The sequence below is a fragment of the Oncorhynchus gorbuscha genome, linkage group LG25, assembly GCF_021184085.1.
Source record: "Oncorhynchus gorbuscha isolate QuinsamMale2020 ecotype Even-year linkage group LG25, OgorEven_v1.0, whole genome shotgun sequence".
Classification (NCBI taxonomy): Eukaryota; Metazoa; Chordata; class Actinopteri; order Salmoniformes; family Salmonidae; genus Oncorhynchus; species Oncorhynchus gorbuscha.
The window spans coordinates 27,033,368-27,052,619 of NC_060197.1; the positions used below are offsets into that span (position 1 = coordinate 27,033,368).

Sequence of the window (19,252 nt, forward strand, 5' to 3'; positions counted from 1 at the left end):
GAGAGCATCACAGACCGGGAAGATCAGACGATGATGGAATGTGCCTCGTCTACAATCTTCAACAACAACAGTCAGTTTGAAAGAATGGCAGCGCCAGAAGAGAAAGAGGGGGCGGAAGAATGTAAAAAGAGGAGGAGAATGGGTGAAGAGGAGGATGAGGAGGATAATTGTAAGGAAATTGAAGATGTAAACGTTATCTCAGACTTAAAGTTAACTCCAAGTCCAGGCCCCAGTGTGGAAAACACTAAACGCATCCAAAGGTCTGAGCTGAGGCTGGTACTGTTAGGGGAGACTTGGTCCTCCCGTCACCCAGCAGGGTACACAATCCTGGGCAGAGAGGCCTCACACCCATGTGAGTCCATCTCGATGCCATGGCGGGGACAAATCGCTGGAAGACAGGTCAGTGTGGTAGAACCACTTGGGCTAAAGTGGCGTAATGGACCAGTCGGCAACACCTCCGTCACCACAGACCCAACACAGCTCAGGAACATCTTCCATAGTGTTTCCCTGTCCCACCCAGGTCCCCACGCTATCCTCCTGGTCCTACCAGCCTACCTGTCATTCACACAGAAGTATCGGAGAGCGGTAGAACACCATATGAGTGTGCTCGGGGAAGATATTTGGCGTCACACTATGGTGCTGTTCACGTGGGGGGAAGCTTTAGGGGAGAGTGCAGAGCAGCACATATTGAGGAATGGGGACCTCCAGTGGCTCGTGGGACAATGTGGCGGTAGATACCATATTCTGGCCAGCAGGAAGAACAAAACTCAAACAGCAGAGCTAATGGAGAAGATAGAGGAGATGGTGGCAGGAAACTATCAATGTAATGGAGACTGATCTTCAGTTGGGATGAGTAGAGATGAATGGAGAGACAATGGATGGACTGGGATGATATGAGAGGGAAATAATCAGTTGTTTGAAATCTTTGCGAATAGGCCAATGGCGGGATGTTTAATGTCATGTGTATTTTTTAAATATTGTTTTATATAAAATATCATTCATTAATGAGGAGATATGTTACAGTTACCAAATACAGAGTCAAACTACAGAAGCAAAATAAATCACAGAATCACAAAGGGACTTTTTCATGTATTACATTTCAGAAACATCCTAAATGTTGTGGTCTTTTTTGTTCCAGTTTCGCACGGATTGACCCATAAGACTGCTTATAGGTTAAAAAGTTAGATTTACAGTATGTGAGTTCATAGTTTCTCCACGAGATAGAGATCTTGTATCACTTTCTGTGGACGGCGGATGGAGTTTTTCAAGATGCTGATGTTCAACATGTTGATAATAAATTGTATTAAATGAGTTCAAATGTGTCCAAGCACCAGTACGTTTAATTGAGACATCATAAGTGAAATATGAAGTGGGCTAATGTATACAGGGTCATAGTGGGCCAGGGCCCGTATCCACAGTGTTGCAGAGTTGGAGTGCTGATCTAGGATTAGGTCCCACCTTGTCCATGCAATCTTATTCATTGAGATTTAAAATATAAAACTGATCCTAGATCAACACTCCTACACTGAGATGCTTTGTGAAAACAGGCACATTGATAAAAATAGAAGAAAAACTTGGAAAACTAATCCCATTACAGTTTTTCTCAGTCGCTTTGGTGCATTTCTTAGATCAAAAGTGCAATTCTTGATCCTACTTGTACAAATTCAAAATCATCTAGTCACTTGTGCACATCATTAAAGCAATTTCTTATTCCTTTGAACAAATTGCAATTGATAATGTACAAGTGTCAGCTTTTTTCCACATTATCAATTGCTCATGTCATGGTGATCAAAATATAATAGATGGTTCTCTGTTGAATAGTCTTACCCCTCAAAACATCTAGGCATTAGTTCCTTGCATAAGCCATTACATGCAAAACTGTTGAACTATTTGTCATAAACTGTCAAGCATAGTTTTACACATTTCTATTAGACCTTTTGTACAAAAACGTGAATTGAAGAATCGTGCAGGTGAAATTGACCCTCACTCATGAAGGAATGTAAAGTGTTAGTTCAACCAACAATCAACAAGTTGTCTAAATTGCTCAAAGTTGCATCTCATCAAGAATCAATTGGCAAGCATATATAGACAGACCACAACACAGAGTTGCAATTTTCCAATAATGGATGGACCAGGAAACGAACAGGGTCAACAGCCAAGAGGAGGAAGAAGAGGAGCAAGGATACGTGGTGGAAGGCAAAACAGAGGAAGAGGCAGAAGAGGACATAGGCACATATCTGATGACATAAGGGCCACTATTGTAGACCATGTTGTCAATCATGGCCTTACAAGGGTGCAGCCGAATATTGGGAGATCAACCGTGTCCTCAATAGTTCAAACGTTTCGAAGAGAGAACAGGTATGTCCACCAATGTACAGTGCACTGTTACTGTATATAATCAGTATACTGTCTACTTCCTACAATGCTTCATATTACAGTAGTCCACTTGTATTTCACAGCATACAGAAATATACTCTATACAGATACATACTGCACCTTACATGCACCCACCTGTATGTTTTACAGTAAAATGTGTGTTCGCATAGTTTTTGTTTATGTGAAAGTGTGCGATGCATCACTGCATTTTTACCCACATAGGACTGCAAGATTACCTCAAACTGGTGGCAGAGGACGCCTTTTCACACCTCAACAGGAGGAGGCTATTTGCACCATGAACTAAGGAGCTACGGTACCAGTATGTACAGGTAAAACATATATCTATGTAACTACTTTACAGTAACATTTTATAGTGATACATAGTACAGTAAGCATAAACTGCACATATTTCCATTGCTGTGGAAGGAACATGCAATATATGTACATTTTATGTCACACTTCCTTACCAAAACAAATTCAAATGTGTTCTGGGATATAGCGTATAATGGAGTTGGAATCAAGTGAACCCTCTCTCAACTTTGTATATGTGGATGAGGCTGGCTTCATCCTGACCAAATGCAGAAGGCGGGGTCGGAATATCATCGGTCACAGAGCTACTGTGGATTTGCCAGGCCAACGGGGAGGAAATATCACCATGTGTGCTGCTATTTCGGAGCATGGTGTCCTAACCCATATCCCCCTTATAGGGCCATACAACACCCAGCATCTACTCAACTTTTTAGAGACTCTCTACAGGGCTCTCATCCCTGATGATGAGAGGGGTCTGTTTAGAGAGGATTTGCCAAAGTATGTGGTCATTTGTGATAATGTGAGTTTCCATCGATCAAACATCATAAGGCAATGGTTTGTGACCCACGCAAGGATGCTCATAGAATTCCTCCCACCTTATTCACCATTCCTTAACCCAATTGAGGAGTTCTTTTCAGCATGGAGGTGGAAGGTGTATGATCGTCAGCCACACACACAGATGACCCTGCTGGCTGCAATGGATGCAGCATGTGAGGACATCACAGTAGATGCCTGCAGAGGATGGATGAGGCATTCCAAAAGATTCTTTCCACGTTGCATTGGAAGGGAAAATATCCGGTGTGATGTGGATGAGAATATGTGGGCCTTCAGACAGGAACGTCTGGATGTGTAGAGACAGCACAACAGTGCTGGGGGCAAAGTTGTGCCTTAGGGGTGGTTTCCTGTGTTTCTTTCTAATTTAGTTTTTTTTTCCCTTGGTGCCCCTTGGGTTGTCCAGTCTATTTCAATCAATAACCCACATACAGTAATATATAAATAGTACTGTTGAAATTGATATACTCTATAGAAGTGCAGGCTTGTACATTTTCAATACAGTAACTGTCATCCAAACTGTAGCCTAAGTTTACATCAGGTAATTGACAACATGCCTAAACATTTTGACGACCTTGTTCGTGAACAATGACTCAATGACTTATCATTCTGATGACACTGACATGGTCATTGGCATGAATATTTTCCTTTGAGAGCTGTACTAAGGATTTTTAGTGACTGACTAGCTTTAGAAACATATCTATTGTATGTTGCAGTTTGTACAAATTGTTCTGAGAAATGCACTTGTTATTTTGCACGTGTTAGGGATGTTGTGAAAAATGCACCAAAGCGACTGAGAAACTGTATTGGAAAATGTGAATGATTAAATATTAATGAATTGTTGCAATTCATCTTTTGAGATTTTATTCAACTGTGCTTCTCTGTTTTGAAGCGAACAAGGAACTGTAGCAATATTTACCGACATGTATAATAGACCTAAAACTTGTGAGCTACATTCATCTTTATTAGATAGGCCAACCACACATTTTGCCATGCGTTTTCACAGAAATAGAAGTAGATATTTGTCGGTGGGCATTAGCCAGCCTTTCATAAAATCTAAATGTGTCTTTATGAAGATTGTTGACCTATATTTCGTTGCTAGGAGAGCAGGGGAGCTAAGTATTGTCGTAGGGAATCTCACCAGAGACAGCTCTGCGGTTGACAGGTAAAATATGATTCTAGATGAGTGGGTTATAGTCTATGGCTTTAAAAGTGTCAAGCTTTTATACCAAGGGCGAAATGAAGCTGTAAATATTGGGAGGGATGAATGGTAGAGGGTCCATGGGGTCCCCCCAGATTGGTTTGTTTTTACATTTTAAAACGCATTTCCTGCAATTCTACACAGTTTGACATGACTTATTATTCCTCTCTTGGGGGGTATTTGAGGGGTATATGGAGGGTTATTTTGACAACACAATATAAGTGGAATGATAACAGGAAGGTCCCTCAATAAAAATCAATTGGGGGGTAAAAACAGTTAAATTCCTGCATTTCAACACATTTTGCCATGAGTCTGAGGAACATTTTTGCAGTTTAAAAGTAACTATCCAGTGAAAATATCACTTAAGTTAATATTCTGTTATCTCATGACCCCTATAATGTTGTTGACTCATCCTATACTCATATTTGTGGCCAAAGCATAAATAAATACAAATAATACATTAAAAACCTCAAACAGACCGTTTTAAAAAAGGCTTGCTATTATCTCATAGAGGATGATGTCATTCTTCTGAGAAGGATGAGCTGGCCAATCAGCAATCTTCTTGCTTGAATATACGCTGTGATAGAAAAAGTATGTATTCACTTGATTTATTTGATATTAATGGTTAATTAATATTTAACTAATAGTAAGAGATTTCTGTCTTACTAGTGTCTGTGTTTTTCCGTGTTTTTCAAATCAAATCAAATTGTATTTGTCACATTTGCCTTAATACAACAGGTAATACAACAACCTTACAGTGAAATGCTTACCTACAAGCCCTTAACCAACGATGCAGTTTTAAGAAAATACCTAAAACAAAATACAACTCCATTTCCCTGCAGCTAATCTGGGCGTATGGTCACTAGAGATGGCTTTAGCTGACAAATGAGTTAAAGACTGCATTACATTGTAACGGCGTTCGTCTGTTGAAGGAAGAGAGTCGGACCGAAATGCAGCGTGTTGGTTACTCATGACTTTAATGAATGAAATGCGGTACATGAAATAACTGAAAGACGAAAACAACAAACGGAACGTGAAACTATTACAGCCTATCTGGTGAACACTACACAAAGACAGGAACAATCACCCACGAAATACAAAGCGAAACTAAGGCTGCCTAAATACGGTTCCCAATCAGAGACAACGAGAATCACCTGACTCTGATTGAGAATCGCCCAGGCAGCCAAGCCTATACAACACCCCTAATCAGCCGCGATCCCAAAACTACAAACCCCAATACGAAAAACAACATATAAACCCATGTCACACCCTGGCCTACCCAAACATATAACAAAAACACAAAATACAATGACCAAGGCGTGACATACATATACAAGAATGTGTTTTACAAGAGATAGTTTAGGAGTAGAACAATCCCTCAGTGTCTCAAAATCATTCTTGCAACTGGGAAATTAAGCCAGGGTGGGGTTAAGACAACAACCCTGTGCAGATAACGACTGGATGAACCCAGAGTGGCTTATGATGCTCCTTGGTCTGCATGGGAGGGGTGGAACCAACCATGACGAGGCATTTTTAGTGTCAGCTATATATAGTACTCTGTATTTGTGTAAAGGTTAGGTTACTCGGTCCAACACTCAAGGGTGTGGGGTCGATCAGCCTCATTATTGCAATAACTAATCGATATTAAATAAAGATGATTGTTTGAAGAAATAACATCTCTCTCAGTATGAATTTCCACGACAAAACCCACACCATTCTGTTGTTTGGGTACAACAACACCATTCCAAGGAAAACTATTTAACTCATATTGTCATTAATTATAGGCCATATTTCTTATTTCAAAGCTGGAAACATTGGACAGCTATGTTAAAGATCATCTTTGGGCAAAAACAATTTTTAAACAAGGTCTTTAAATGGTATAACTGATCAATGCACCTATCATACAAGGTAATTTAATGCTTAAAAATACATATAATGCAGGAATAAGATATTTGGCTAGAGGAGTGCCATTTCTTACCGATCTCGACCGCTTCTGTCCAAAAACAAATCCTGTGCAATGACATCAACACATACTGGGGGAGTTTCTGGCTAGCTACAAGTGGCTAGCTTAGTTAACGAGCTATCTATGTCGGTCGCGGCGCACATGACCAGAATTACACATACAGCAGATGAACCAGGAAAGGCACACCGCATTTCAGTTGGAAAATTGAGAAAGAGGAGTTGACCGTCGACCGGTAAAGCTCATTTCCAGCAATTCTTCACATTTTGTCATTGCTTATGTGTTCATATGCTATAATATTTATTTTAGATTTGAAAGAAATGACTGGAGGGGACGAATCGACCTGTTCTGAATTTTTGGAGGGGAAATGTCCCCCCATACCTCATGGCAATGTTTTATATCAACTTAAAAGACATGGGGATCCGTTGGTAAAGCCTGGTGCTTGCAACGCCAGGGTTGTGGGTTTGATTCCCATGGGGGACCAGTTTGTGGAAATAAATACAAAATGTATCCACTCACTGCTGTGAGTTGCTCTGGATAAGTGCCTCTGCTAAATTACTCAAATGTAGTACAAACATATGAAAGCAAACAGCTTTTCTAGCTCACAGACCTCGAGGAGAGTCAAAACACTCAATGGTAATTGTGGAATGATTGACTTGTCGTTGCTGCAAATGTTGCCATTTCTGTAACCAATCATCATACAATGCCATCGGTCTGTCATTGAGCGAGGACTGGATGTGTGAAATGCTCTCTCAAAGAAGTCAATTTTGACAATGTATTTGTACATCGCTGCAGGGGGCAACTATCTTTCAAAGTGTTTTTTTTTAATCAAGCACTTATTGACGATAAAAAAAAGAGATATGGTTTGTCCTCATCTCCCCACTTCTCCCCACTCCTCTTTCAATGTCCAATTGCAATGGATGTATCTAATGGCCTGTAGGCCGCCTACTGTAATTGCTCACTAAACTTGCAAATGTGAAATGTGTGGTGAAAACGATGCTTTGTGTCTTTCCAAATGTCCACTTTGTGTCATTTAAAGTCCACTCGCCGCCAACGTGGGATAGCAGAGTCACGCGTTGGTAGTTCATGGCCTTGGTCAGAAAAAAAGAACGTCTGATGCTACAGTAGCTTAGCATAGCAGGACCCAATGTCACCATTCTGTCACTCAAATTTCCAGATTGAATTATAATTAGATTTTGAATAAATGATGATTGGGCAACTCAATATTAGGAAGGTGTTCCTAATGTTTGGTATACTCAATATACTGTAGGTGTTCTCCTGATTGGAAACCGACTGGAAAAAAGCTGACAATCATGTTTCATCTTGTTAAAACACTTATTAGCAAATCTAAGTTTTAAACGTTTTAGGTTTTAAATGTGTCACATGTTTAATGGTTTTACAATGTAAGAAAAGCATCAGACATACATTAAACATTTGTTATTCCAAAACCATGGCTACACTGCCATGGAACTTTATGCCACAAATTTGCTTTGATTGCATTTGAGAGTCATCAGAACCATAGTCTAATAGTACTATCGTTTTGTACCAACATTCTTTTTATTTTATTTTTTTACCTCATAATAATAGTGAATCATGTTATGTGATAAAACCCCATTGCACTGTATTAAATCATATCTCTTTCCCACTGCCCTCTCTCCATTCAGGGTCACTCTCATGGGCTTCATTCCAAATGGCACCCTACTCCCTTTACAGTACACTACTTTTAACCAGGGCCCCATGGGAAGAAGTGCACTATATAGGGAACAGGGTGCCATATTATTTTGGACACAGCCATGATGTTAATGTAGTGGGACAAAGGTCCCATTCACATTCCACAGGTCATCCTGTGTATCCATCGACTCACATCAGTGTACAGATATTTGATAGGGGTCTGTTCAAAAGTAATGAACTATGTAGGGAATAGGGTGCCATTTGGGACGACTGCTATGGCTTTTTTAAAACAGGAGTTAATGGTTTGGTTGATTTCTATTCATGAAAATGCACACAAACAGCCCACTAGTTTGAATAATGGAAGAAGTAGCTGACTGTACATGACAGACAGATAGTAAAGCCTACACATGTTTATTGGATGCTCGATGATAAAGGACAGATGGCAGATTTTGATAAGCCTTTACAGGATGGCAAATTAAAAATAAACGTTTTCAGCAATTGATTAGATGCCTGGTTTTGAAAGCCTTTTGGATTGTGGAGGCAGTAGCAAGCTAACATTCTGCTTGAAGGGAAGATGGGAGATTTGTAGCGGGCAGTAAAGCAGCACAAGGTAGTGGCAAGCTACCATTCTTTTAACATTCTCTCTCGCTCCATTTTTGGGGTAATTGATTATATCTTGTTTTGAAAGCATTGGAAGAAGCGATAGAGGTTAGTATAGTGGAAGGAAAGATGAGAGATTGGGCATTGTAGGTAGAGAGGTAGAGCGACATGTATAGTGGAAGGGGATGAGAGACTGGTCAGACCAAACCAGTCTCTCATGGGGGTACGAGAGCTGATGGACCATGAGGAGGGGGGCCTATCTCCTCCCTCTCTACCCCGTCTCCCCCTCCCCTCTACCACCCCCAAGGGGCATCTCTGAATAAGGGAGCTTGCTTGGCTTGGGCTACAGGCAGCTTTCTGCATGACTATTTAAACCCACCCACCCAGCCCTCTCTTATCATCTCTCTTCTCTCCTTTCCTTTCTCTCTTCTCTTCTCTCCTCCCCTACCAGGTCTTAGGTTTGGTCATGTCTCATAGCTCAGAACAGAGCATCCACAATATCCCTTTAACATATGGATCCAAACCCAAAACAAGCAATACTGGTGTATCACAGTAATATCCTTAGCACAGCAGCAAATTGGACAGAAGAGGAGACAGGAGACAGAGGAGGAGAGAGAGAAAGGGTCCTTGGGAGAGAGACAGAGAGAGATAGAAAGGGTCATTAGGAGAGAGAGAGAGAGAGAGAGAGAGAGAGAGAGAGAGAGAGAGAGAGAGAGAGAGAGAGAGAGAGAGAGAGAGAGAGAGAGAGAGAGAGAGAGAGAGAGAGAGAGAGAGAGAGAGAGAGAGAGAGAGAAAGAGAGAGAGATGGACTGTAATATTCAGGTATGACTAAACAGACCTTTCTTCTCTTCTCTTCCCCCTCCTCTCCTCTCCAACAGGAGAGAAAGCAGATGATGTCGGCCCCTCTGGACCGCATCTCTTCCAACTGAGCGCATGCAGTGGGCCAGATCCAGGTCCTGGAATCTAGCTAATGAGACACACCCCAGAGGGTCTGCCTAGCTCCCATTGGCTAAAAGGCCAGAGAGGGGGCGGAGGGGGTGGGTTGGGGAGACCGGGTGTGGGCAAGCATCTGTCAGAATAGGTTCCAAATCAAATACCATAGTGTACATTCATATCCAATACAGCAATGCATCTAAATCAGAGGGAAATTATAATCTAGTCATCTAAAAATATAGCAGGCATTTTACTATGAATAGCTACATTTGTCTGGATTTGTCTTTGTGGATATACTGGTTGGAGTGAGTGTTCAAATCCTGCTCTGCTATTGTTTGTGAGCCTCATTCATGTCAAATTGTAACTATTGGATTGGTTTGAGCTGTTTGCAAAGCTCCATTTGTTTTTAGTCAACATATGAGTAGGGCATTTTGGAATAGATATATGAAAGGGATTGGAGGAGATTTTTCTGTTGGGCTTTGCGCTCTGAAATGCAGTGACCGCTGTTGTCCAAAAGATGGTGTCATCGTGAAGTGAAATCTCCACCGCCTCTCACTTCGCTCTTGAAAATATTTTTTCTGTTTGTTCTTGAATCGAAAATACATTTATTCTGCTCTAGGGTTTGCTCATTATGTCCTGTGGTCTTGACTCTCAGAGTTGCAGGATCGTGATGAAAAGTCTATATTTTGGCTTGATAGCTAGCTAGCTGGCTGTTTGGATTCAAAAAAATATGTTTGGACGTATTAAACCAAGGACTGCATGCTGTGTCCAGGGGTAACCAAGGAAGTGCATGCACTGTTCAGAGAATGCTTCTAACCACTGTCAAGATGTGGTGGCTTTTCGTGCGCTTTTCAGCAGCCACGGCATCACCCAGGTGGGTGTTACATTCCTGGCAATGGAGGATCAGTGCCAGAGAAGGAGCTCCAATGGAGTGAAGCAGGTGTGGTGTGCTGTTAATTAAAAGAGCTTCGGGACAAAACACTTTCAGACTGTGTTTGTTTCTCCTTGGCTTTTCCATCGAATGCCCCCTCCACTGAACCTCCACTGCGTTTCCAGCCCAAACAGCCTCCGTTTCCTCCTAAACTGACCCGAGACATTTCATCTCCGCCATTATAATGTTGTGTTTGTGATTTCACTTTTTACGTACTTTGAGATTCTTTGAAAAGCACTACACAATTTTAAAAAAAATATATATTTTTGTATTGAGATTACGTAGAAGTTTCCATTAAAAAATATAAATATGTACACAGAACAAAAATATAAACGCAACATGCAACAATTTCAAAGATTTTACTGAGTTACAGTTCATATAAGGAAATCAGTCCATTTAAATATAATCATTAGGCCCTAATCTATGGATTTCACATGACTGGGAATACAGATATGTTGGTCACAGATACCTTAAAAAAAATGTAGGGGAGTGGAACAGAAAACCAGTCAGTACCTGGTGTGACCACCATTTGCCTCATGCAGCATGACACATCTCCTTCACATAGAGTTGATCAGGCTGTTGATTGTGGCCTGTTGAATGTTGTCCAACTCCTCTTCAATGGCTGTGCAAAGTTGCCGAATATTGGCTGGAACTGGAACACGCTGTCGTACACGTCAATCCAGAGCATCCCAAACATGCTCAATGGGTGACTTGTCTGGTGAGTATGCAGGCCATGGAAGAACTGGGGCATTTTCAGTTTCCAGGAATTGTGTACAGATCCTTGCAACATGAGGCAGTGCATTATCATGCTGAAACATGAAGTTATGGCGGCGGATGAAAGGAATGGCACAACAATGGGCCTCAGGATCTTGTCACGGTATTTCTGTGGCATTCAAATTGCCATCAATAAAATGGTGTTCGTTGTCTGTAGCTTATGCCTGCCCATAACCCAGAAATTATTTGGATGTGCAAACACACAGTTTCATCAGCTGTCCTGGTGGCTGGTCTCAGATGATCCCGCAGGTGAAGAAGCAGGATGTAGAGGTCCTGGACACGTTGTCTGCGGTTGTGAGGCCGGTTGGACGTACTGCCAAATTCTCTAAAATGACGTTGGAAGCAGTTTATGGTAGAGAAATGAACATTCAATTCTCTAGCAACACATTTTAGAGTGACTTTTATTGTCCCCAGCACAAGGTGCACCTGTGTAATGATCATGTTTTTTTTATCAGCTTCTTGATATGCCACACCTGTCAGGTGGATGGATTATCTTGGCAAAAGGGAAATTCTCACTGACAGGGATATAAACAAATGTGTGCACAAAATAAGCTTTTTGTGCGTATTGACACATTTCTGCTATCGTTTATTTCAGCTCATGAAACATGGGACCAACACATTACATGTTGCGTTGATATTTTTGTTCTGTATATTTTGGGACATGAAGTACACTGTCCTATACAGTGCCACTATAGGCTATGACCATGCATATTTCCCTGTTTGTCAACACAAATCCCTATACACTATGCATGTTGTATCCTCAGCCATCTGCCTGCTTAGATTTATGATATAGATTTGAGAAGAAGAAGAAGAAGAAGAAGACAGGGGTGAGGCGCTGTTGCTCTTCTCTCTTCTTTGCCTCCTGATCGGGATGGTTTAGCGTCACCCCCGGCGGCGATGCAACGGTTCACGAAGAGGTCAGGTGGCGAGGGCGGGAGGGAGTTTACGCAACGTGACGAGCGTGACCGCCGGGGTGGTTGCTGAGTTCAAGGTGCTTTCCTCGAATGAACGAAAGAACGAAAAACGTCATCGCCGTAGACCACCGTGGAGTGGAGCCTTGACAGGGAGCTCTGGGGCAGAGGAAGGAAGGGAGGAAGGAAGGGAGGAAGAACGGTAGGAATGGGTTCTTCAATCGTGTTCTTTTTTCTTATTTTAATATGTTTTTTTATATGTGTTTTTGTTCTACCTTGTTATTTCTAGTATTTCATTGTTCTTGATTACTGCATTGTTTGGGTTAGATCTTTCAAGAAAGGCATTTCACTGTACTTGTGCATGTGACATTAAACATTGAAACAAGGGGGGATAAGGGACAGGCGGATAGATAGAGAGGTCAACAAAACTCACATGTCCTTCTACGTAAACGCCTGGGGTGCCAAGACCCTACCCCTGTGGGGAAAGAGATAGAGACAGGGGAAATGGGGAGGGAAGAATGCATGAGACCTCCCTGGGTTTAAATCGTAATTATTTTCTTTCAAATTACTTTTGTGAGTGTTTAATTGAGCTTGTTCTGGAGTGTCAGATAGACAGGATTGATTTGCACTTTAAGGGGACTAATCGATTGGTTACATTATGCCAGGCAAGCTCAATCAAGAGCCGCTAAAGTATTTGAAGGTGTTTCATATACTGTTTGTACTGTACACAGGTCAAAGCCAGGCAGGCAAGCATTGCGATTCACAGTTCAGATCATTGCTTCTGTCAATGTCAGGCTGGATCAACAAACAAACACATTGGCATCTACAGTGGGAAGAACAAGTATTTGATACACTGCCGATTTTGAAGGTTGTCCTACTTACAAAGCATGTAGAGGTCTGTCATTTTTATCATAGGTACACTTCAACTGTGAGACACGGAATCTAAAACAAAAATCCAGAAAATCACATTGTATGATTTTTAAGTAATTAATTTGCATTTTATTGCATGACATAAGTATTTGATCACCTACCAACCAGTAAGAATTCCGGCTCTCACAGACCTTCTTAGTTTTTCTTTAAGAATCCCTCCTGTTCTCCACTCATTACCTGTATTAACTGCACCTGTTTGAACTCGTTACCTGTATAAAAGACACCTGTCCACACTCAATCAAACAGACTCCAACCTCTCCACAATGGCCAAGACCAGAGAGTTGTGTAAGGACATCAGGGTTAAATTTTAGACCTGCGCAAGGCTGGGATTAGCTACAGGACAATAGGCAAGCAGCTTGGTGAGAAGGCAACAACTGTTGTCGCAATTATTAGAAAATGGAAGAAGTTCAAGATGACGGTCAAGCACCCTCGGTTTGTGGCTCCATGCAAAATCTCCCCTCGTGGGGCATCAATGATCATGAGGAAGGTGAGGGATCAGCCCAGAACTACACGGCAGGACCTGGTCAATGACCTGAAGAGAGCTGGGACCACAGTCTCAAAGAAAACCATTAGTAACACACTACGCCGTCATGGATTAAAATCCTGCTGCGCACGCAAGGTCCCCCTGCTCATGCTAGCGCATGTCCATGCCCTTCTGAAGTTTGCCAATGACCATATGGATGATCCAGGGGAGGAATGGGAGAAGGTCATGTGGTCTGATGAGACAAAAATAGAGCTTTTTGGTCTAAACTCCACTCACCGTGTTTGGAGGAAGAAGAAGGATGAGTACAACCCCAAGAACACCATCCCAACCGTAAAGCATGGAGGTGGAAACATCATTCTTTGGGGATGCTTTTCTAAAAAGGGGACAGGACGACTGCACCGTATTGAGGGGAGGATGGATGGGGCGATGTATCGCGAGATCTTGGCCAACAATCTCCTTCCCTCAGTAAGTAATTGAAGATGGGTCGTGGCTGGGTCTTCCAGCATGACAACGACCCGAAAAACACACAGCCAGGGCAACTAAGGAGTGGCTCCGTAAGAAGTGGCCTAGCCAGTCTCCAGACCTGAACCCAATAGAAAATCTTTGGAGGGAGCTGAAAGTCCGTATTGTCCAGCGACAGCCCCGAAACCTGAAGGATCTGGAGAAGGTCTGTATGGAGGAGTGGGCCAAAATTTCTGCTGCAGCGTGTGCAAACCTGGTGAAGAACTACAGGAAACGTATGATCTCTGTAATTGCAAACAAAGGTTTCTGTACCAAATATTAGGTTCTGCTTTTCTGATGTATCAAATACTTATGTCATGCAATAAAATGCAAATGAAATACTTAATCATACAATGTGATTTTCTGGATTTGTGTTTTAGATTCCGTCTCTCACAGTTGAAGTGTATATATGATAAAAATTACAGACCTCTACATGCTTTGTAAGTAGGAAATCCTGCAAAATCGGCAGTGTATCAAATACTTGTTCTCCCCACTGTATAACCGTTCTCATTCCAGATGTCTGTATACATCTCTCATCCCTCTCTATCTCATGCCCTCTATTTCTATTTCTCTCTTCACGTTTTTAAATTATCTGTGCATAATTTATTTCCCCATTAATATTTGTCCCTTTTAGCTGTGCATGGTTGAATGCATTAGCGCATCTTTGGTTTTAGAAGTGGGGGGGGGGGGGGGGACATAACCTGGGCATCTTAAGCTGATTTTTGTTTTTACCAAATCCAATATGCTGTATATATTTAGAACAAAAAGTAAGCAAACATGTCCACAGTCATCAAGCTAGGTAAGAGATTATTATTACATATGTTTAAGTAATTAATAACAACTAGATCAAATGTAATTCAAAAATTAATATTAATATATTGTGTTGCACCTTTAACCAATAGCTTAACAAATGTACAAGTCTTGAAAAAATATAAAGACTTTCGATTGTCTTTATTCTCTATATCAAATTTCAGCCAGACCGACCAGCCAGCCCGAACCGCCTGCACGCCATTCCCCTACCAGGCTAGTCAATAACGAAACTCTCTCCCAACACAAGTTCCTTCCCAGTTCCCACCTTTTAATTTTTTAACTTCCCAAGTGAAAGGTTTAAAAACAACAAAAAACACAACAAAAAACCCACACAGAAACTGCAAATCCTCCATATAATTAATCTCATAGGTCTAATAGTACTATAGAGCACCTTTTACTTGCACACAATATAGCTGGGTCGCCCCGACCTGTCCCTAGGGGTCCACCACCCTGCACTCAGCTTTAGGATCTTAGTAAAACATTCATTATTGGTTTTGGGTGTGTTAGGCCAGTAACAACTCACAGGATGGTAGACCCCCCAAGGCCAGGACTGAGCAGCCCAGCAGCTCTTATCCAGAGCGACCAATTTGTAAGTCGCTCTGGATAAGAGCGTCTGCTAAATGACTTAAATGTAAATGTAAATGTAATGTGTTGTATCTGCAAAAATTCACCTCAGCTCCATCACAGACCGGTCTTCTCTGGCTGCCTCACCCTGTTGAGACCCTTGTCACCATCTGATCCTTCTAAGGTGAGGCATGACAAAGAATTACCTTGTTGTACATTTATACATTATTGTCAGATCCCAGACTGTAGCTTTAAGCTTAAGCTGCTGTCGTGTAGCTACTGTAGGTCAAGCCATCAATTCAAGATGAAACTTTATATAATCCAATGATATTGTTAATGTACTGCAAAATTCCCCTCAGCTCCGCAGACTGGTCTTCGCTGGCTGTCTGACCCTGCTGGGACCCATGTCACAATCTGATCCTTCTAAGACATGATGAGCATAGTGTTGTGTACTGATTGTGCACTAGAGGGCTGCATTCCCGCGGGATTCCTGTGGGACCTGAAGGTTCCGACAGAGATCATTGCAGAGATCATTGCAGCGGGTTCTGGAGGAAGACAGACGACTTTGGGATGAAAATGTTGTATTTTTGTTGTCCCACAGATGATTTGGAAACGGTCCTCTTTCTGCTTTGTATGCGTTAGCCTACCTACTGTATTAAAAGCACATATTGTTTCGCATTATTCACACACTCAGAATTCACTGCTTCAACTTCAGTAGCCTACCTCTCCTAGTTGGACGTGAGAGTTCAAGTGTTAACTTAAATATGATTGCACTATTGTTTACTAGTGTCTGTAAATAAATACATAGGTTAGTCTACTATGGTGAGCGAGCGTTGCACCTTTTCATTTTCAATAAGTATTGATTACCCATATTTTTTTCTTGGCCTGCAAATTGCCCTCCTAAAAGGTAGACTGTATCCTATTGGCCAATGCAAAATTTAGCAAGAGCCGCTGTCATCATTCTTGCTGCTTCAAGTTCAGTAGCCATACCTGCGCGATCAGGTGCACGTGTGGTCTCAATTAAATAGAGTAGGCTATAGCATGGGGCCGTTATCTTTCCAAGGGAATGTACTTCCTAAATAGGCATATGATTTAGGCTATAGTTTACTACATTGTCTAGAAAGGCCTAAATATTGATCTCCCATATTTATCCGGTAGGCTATAAAAATAGCTCAAGAGAAAGTGTAGGTCTCTCTAACTCTGCTCTCTTCAAACTACATCAAACATATTGGTTAATCCAGCCCAGTAGTACAGATAGCTTAATGTAAGGCCATGTGAGAATCTTTGGCAATTTAACATATTTCTTAAGTGATTTTTGCTCATTTGATATTGCCTATGGGGCGCAAAATTGCTGGGACCATGGCTGGCAAGTGAGCTGTGTCACATACGCCTAAAATAACACTGCGGGATGGGCTTGGGTTTGGGACCAGTTCTTGCGGTGCCAGGTGGGAGTCGGACAGAAAGCCAGTGGATGGTGGCATGAAAAGCTGTGGGTGCAGGCAGGAGCAGGATGAAGAAATCCGACACAGACCTCTACTGTGCACCATGACAGTGAAGCCTGTAACTTTCGAACTGCTTATTCCTTTGTCAGTGTGAAAAGTAGAGAATTAAATCGGGAAACTGACAGATCAATAACGTCACATAGCCATACTGACTAATAAAAACTCACATTGCACTGAAAAAAATGTCACAATATAAATCTTCAATCATTTGGCCGATGGCTTCATCGTTTGATTCACGTCTAGTGTTTGAGGTTAAAAAAAAAGTATAGCTAACATTTGCCAACTTTTGGCCAGCTCTCTGTTGAAACTGGACCAAACAAAGGCTACAAAACATGTCCATACAAACAGCTGTTAGATAGTAATAATAGCCACCTCATATCGCTATCTGACAGGTAGCTAGAGACTAGAGCTGACCTGGCTGTGGTAGCTCCAGGCACTTGTCATCTCCCGTCTGGATTACTGCAACTCGCTGTTGGCTGGGCTCCCTGCCTGTGCCATTAAACCCCTACAACTCATCCAGAACGCCGCAGCCCGTCTAGTGTTCAACCTTCCCAAGTTCTCTCACGTCACCCCGCTCCTCCGCTCTCTCCACTGGCTTCCAGTTGAAGCTCGCATCCGCTACAAGACCATGGTGCTTGCCTACGGAGCTGTGAGGGGAACGGCACCTCAGTACCTCCAGGCTCTGATCAGGCCCTACACCCAAATAAGGGCACTGCGTTCATCCACCTCTGGCCTGCTCGCCTCCCTACCACTGAGGAAGTACAGTTCCCGCTCAGCTCAGTCAAAACTGTTCGCTGCTCTGGCTCCCCAATGGTGGAACAAACTCCCTCACGACGCCAGGACAGCGGAGTCAATCACCACCTTCCGGAGACACCTGAAACCCCACCTCTTTAAGGAATACCTAGGATAGGATAAAGTAATCCTTCTCACCCCCCTTAAAATATTTAGATGCACTATTGTAAAGTGGTTGTTCCACTGGATGTCATAAGGTGAATGCACCAATTTGTAAGTCGCTCTGGATAAGAGCGTCTGCTAAATGACTTAAATGTAAATGTAAATGTAGCTACTAGCTAGCATAGCTAATTCATTCATCTCAGTTGAGAGGGGATGAAACATTACAGGTCAGTTACAATACTAGCTCAGCACTGCGCAGAAATACTTGTTTCGTTTTTTTATGTTAAGTTAAACGGCAGTTACCTTGTCAGCTACATCAGTCAACTAAAGAGTAGACAGTTTCTGCTCTGCTTGCTTTCTTTTACAACTCGGTGAAAAAGCGCAACACATACACACTGAACTATGCTCAACTCTCCCGTGCTGGTCCAGCCAGCCTCCCAGAAGCTTTGCCTTCACACAGCCTATCAGCCCGCTCAGTGGTGTCCGCACTGTCCTAAATCCAGCCTCCTGAACACTCCAAACAGTCCACGCTCGGAGGCGTCTACATGGTTCACAAGCATACTGTTGCCTTTTTCTGTATCACATTGTACTGATAAAACCCCCTTCCCCAATGAAAGTTGCACCCCTGGCTGAATGCATCCCAATTTGATATAGTCAGTGTTGGTGTGTGCGATTGCATTTGCCTAAAAAAGGCTTAGCTGACAGATGTCACCCGAGGCCCTAACGCTGGGGTCAAAGGTTCACCACGGTCCGGGGCCCTCTGCTGGACACATCTAAAAACAGCCTCCAACGCAACTGGATAATCTATCCGCACAGACACACACTCAGACGTGTGTATAGGTAGATAGAAAGTAAACACACGCACGCATGCAGACACAACACATTGCTGCCTTGGGCACAATTTATATTGGTGTATTTGTCTCAATCTCCTCAGCTTTTCTCTCGTTCTTTCTCGCCCTCTCTTACACACACACGCACAAACAAGTCCAAACACTGGGCTGATCCCATCCTCATCTGGCCCTCTCACCCCATCTGAGACCTCCTTACATAAAGAGTTATGCAGCTTTGCATTATTTGCAAAGCAAATCCCGATGACGGACTGACAGAGAATTAGATAGATAGACACACACACATGCATGGAGGCACACACACACACACTCACACACACGCATGGACGCACACGCACGCAGCACACACACACGTATGGACGCACAAGTACACACACACAGAACACACACACACACATACTCATAGAGAGACCACACAGTTTTACCTCAAAGCTATAAAAGATTTACTTTGCATGTAATTCTACATGTAACTGTAAAAGGGTTCTTCCAAACATTAACAAA

General features: G+C 42.3%; 1 long non-coding RNA gene across 1 annotated transcript; it reads left to right on the forward strand.

Annotated features, from left to right (window-relative positions):
* The first annotated feature begins 12,291 nt into the window (after positions 1-12,291).
* On the forward strand, positions 12,292-16,188 carry LOC124013713. Its single transcript, XR_006834917.1, has 3 exons — positions 12,292-12,420; positions 15,620-15,691; positions 15,867-16,188. It is a non-coding gene; the product is annotated as an uncharacterized LOC124013713 (long non-coding RNA).
* Positions 16,189-19,252: the final 3,064 nt, after the last annotated feature.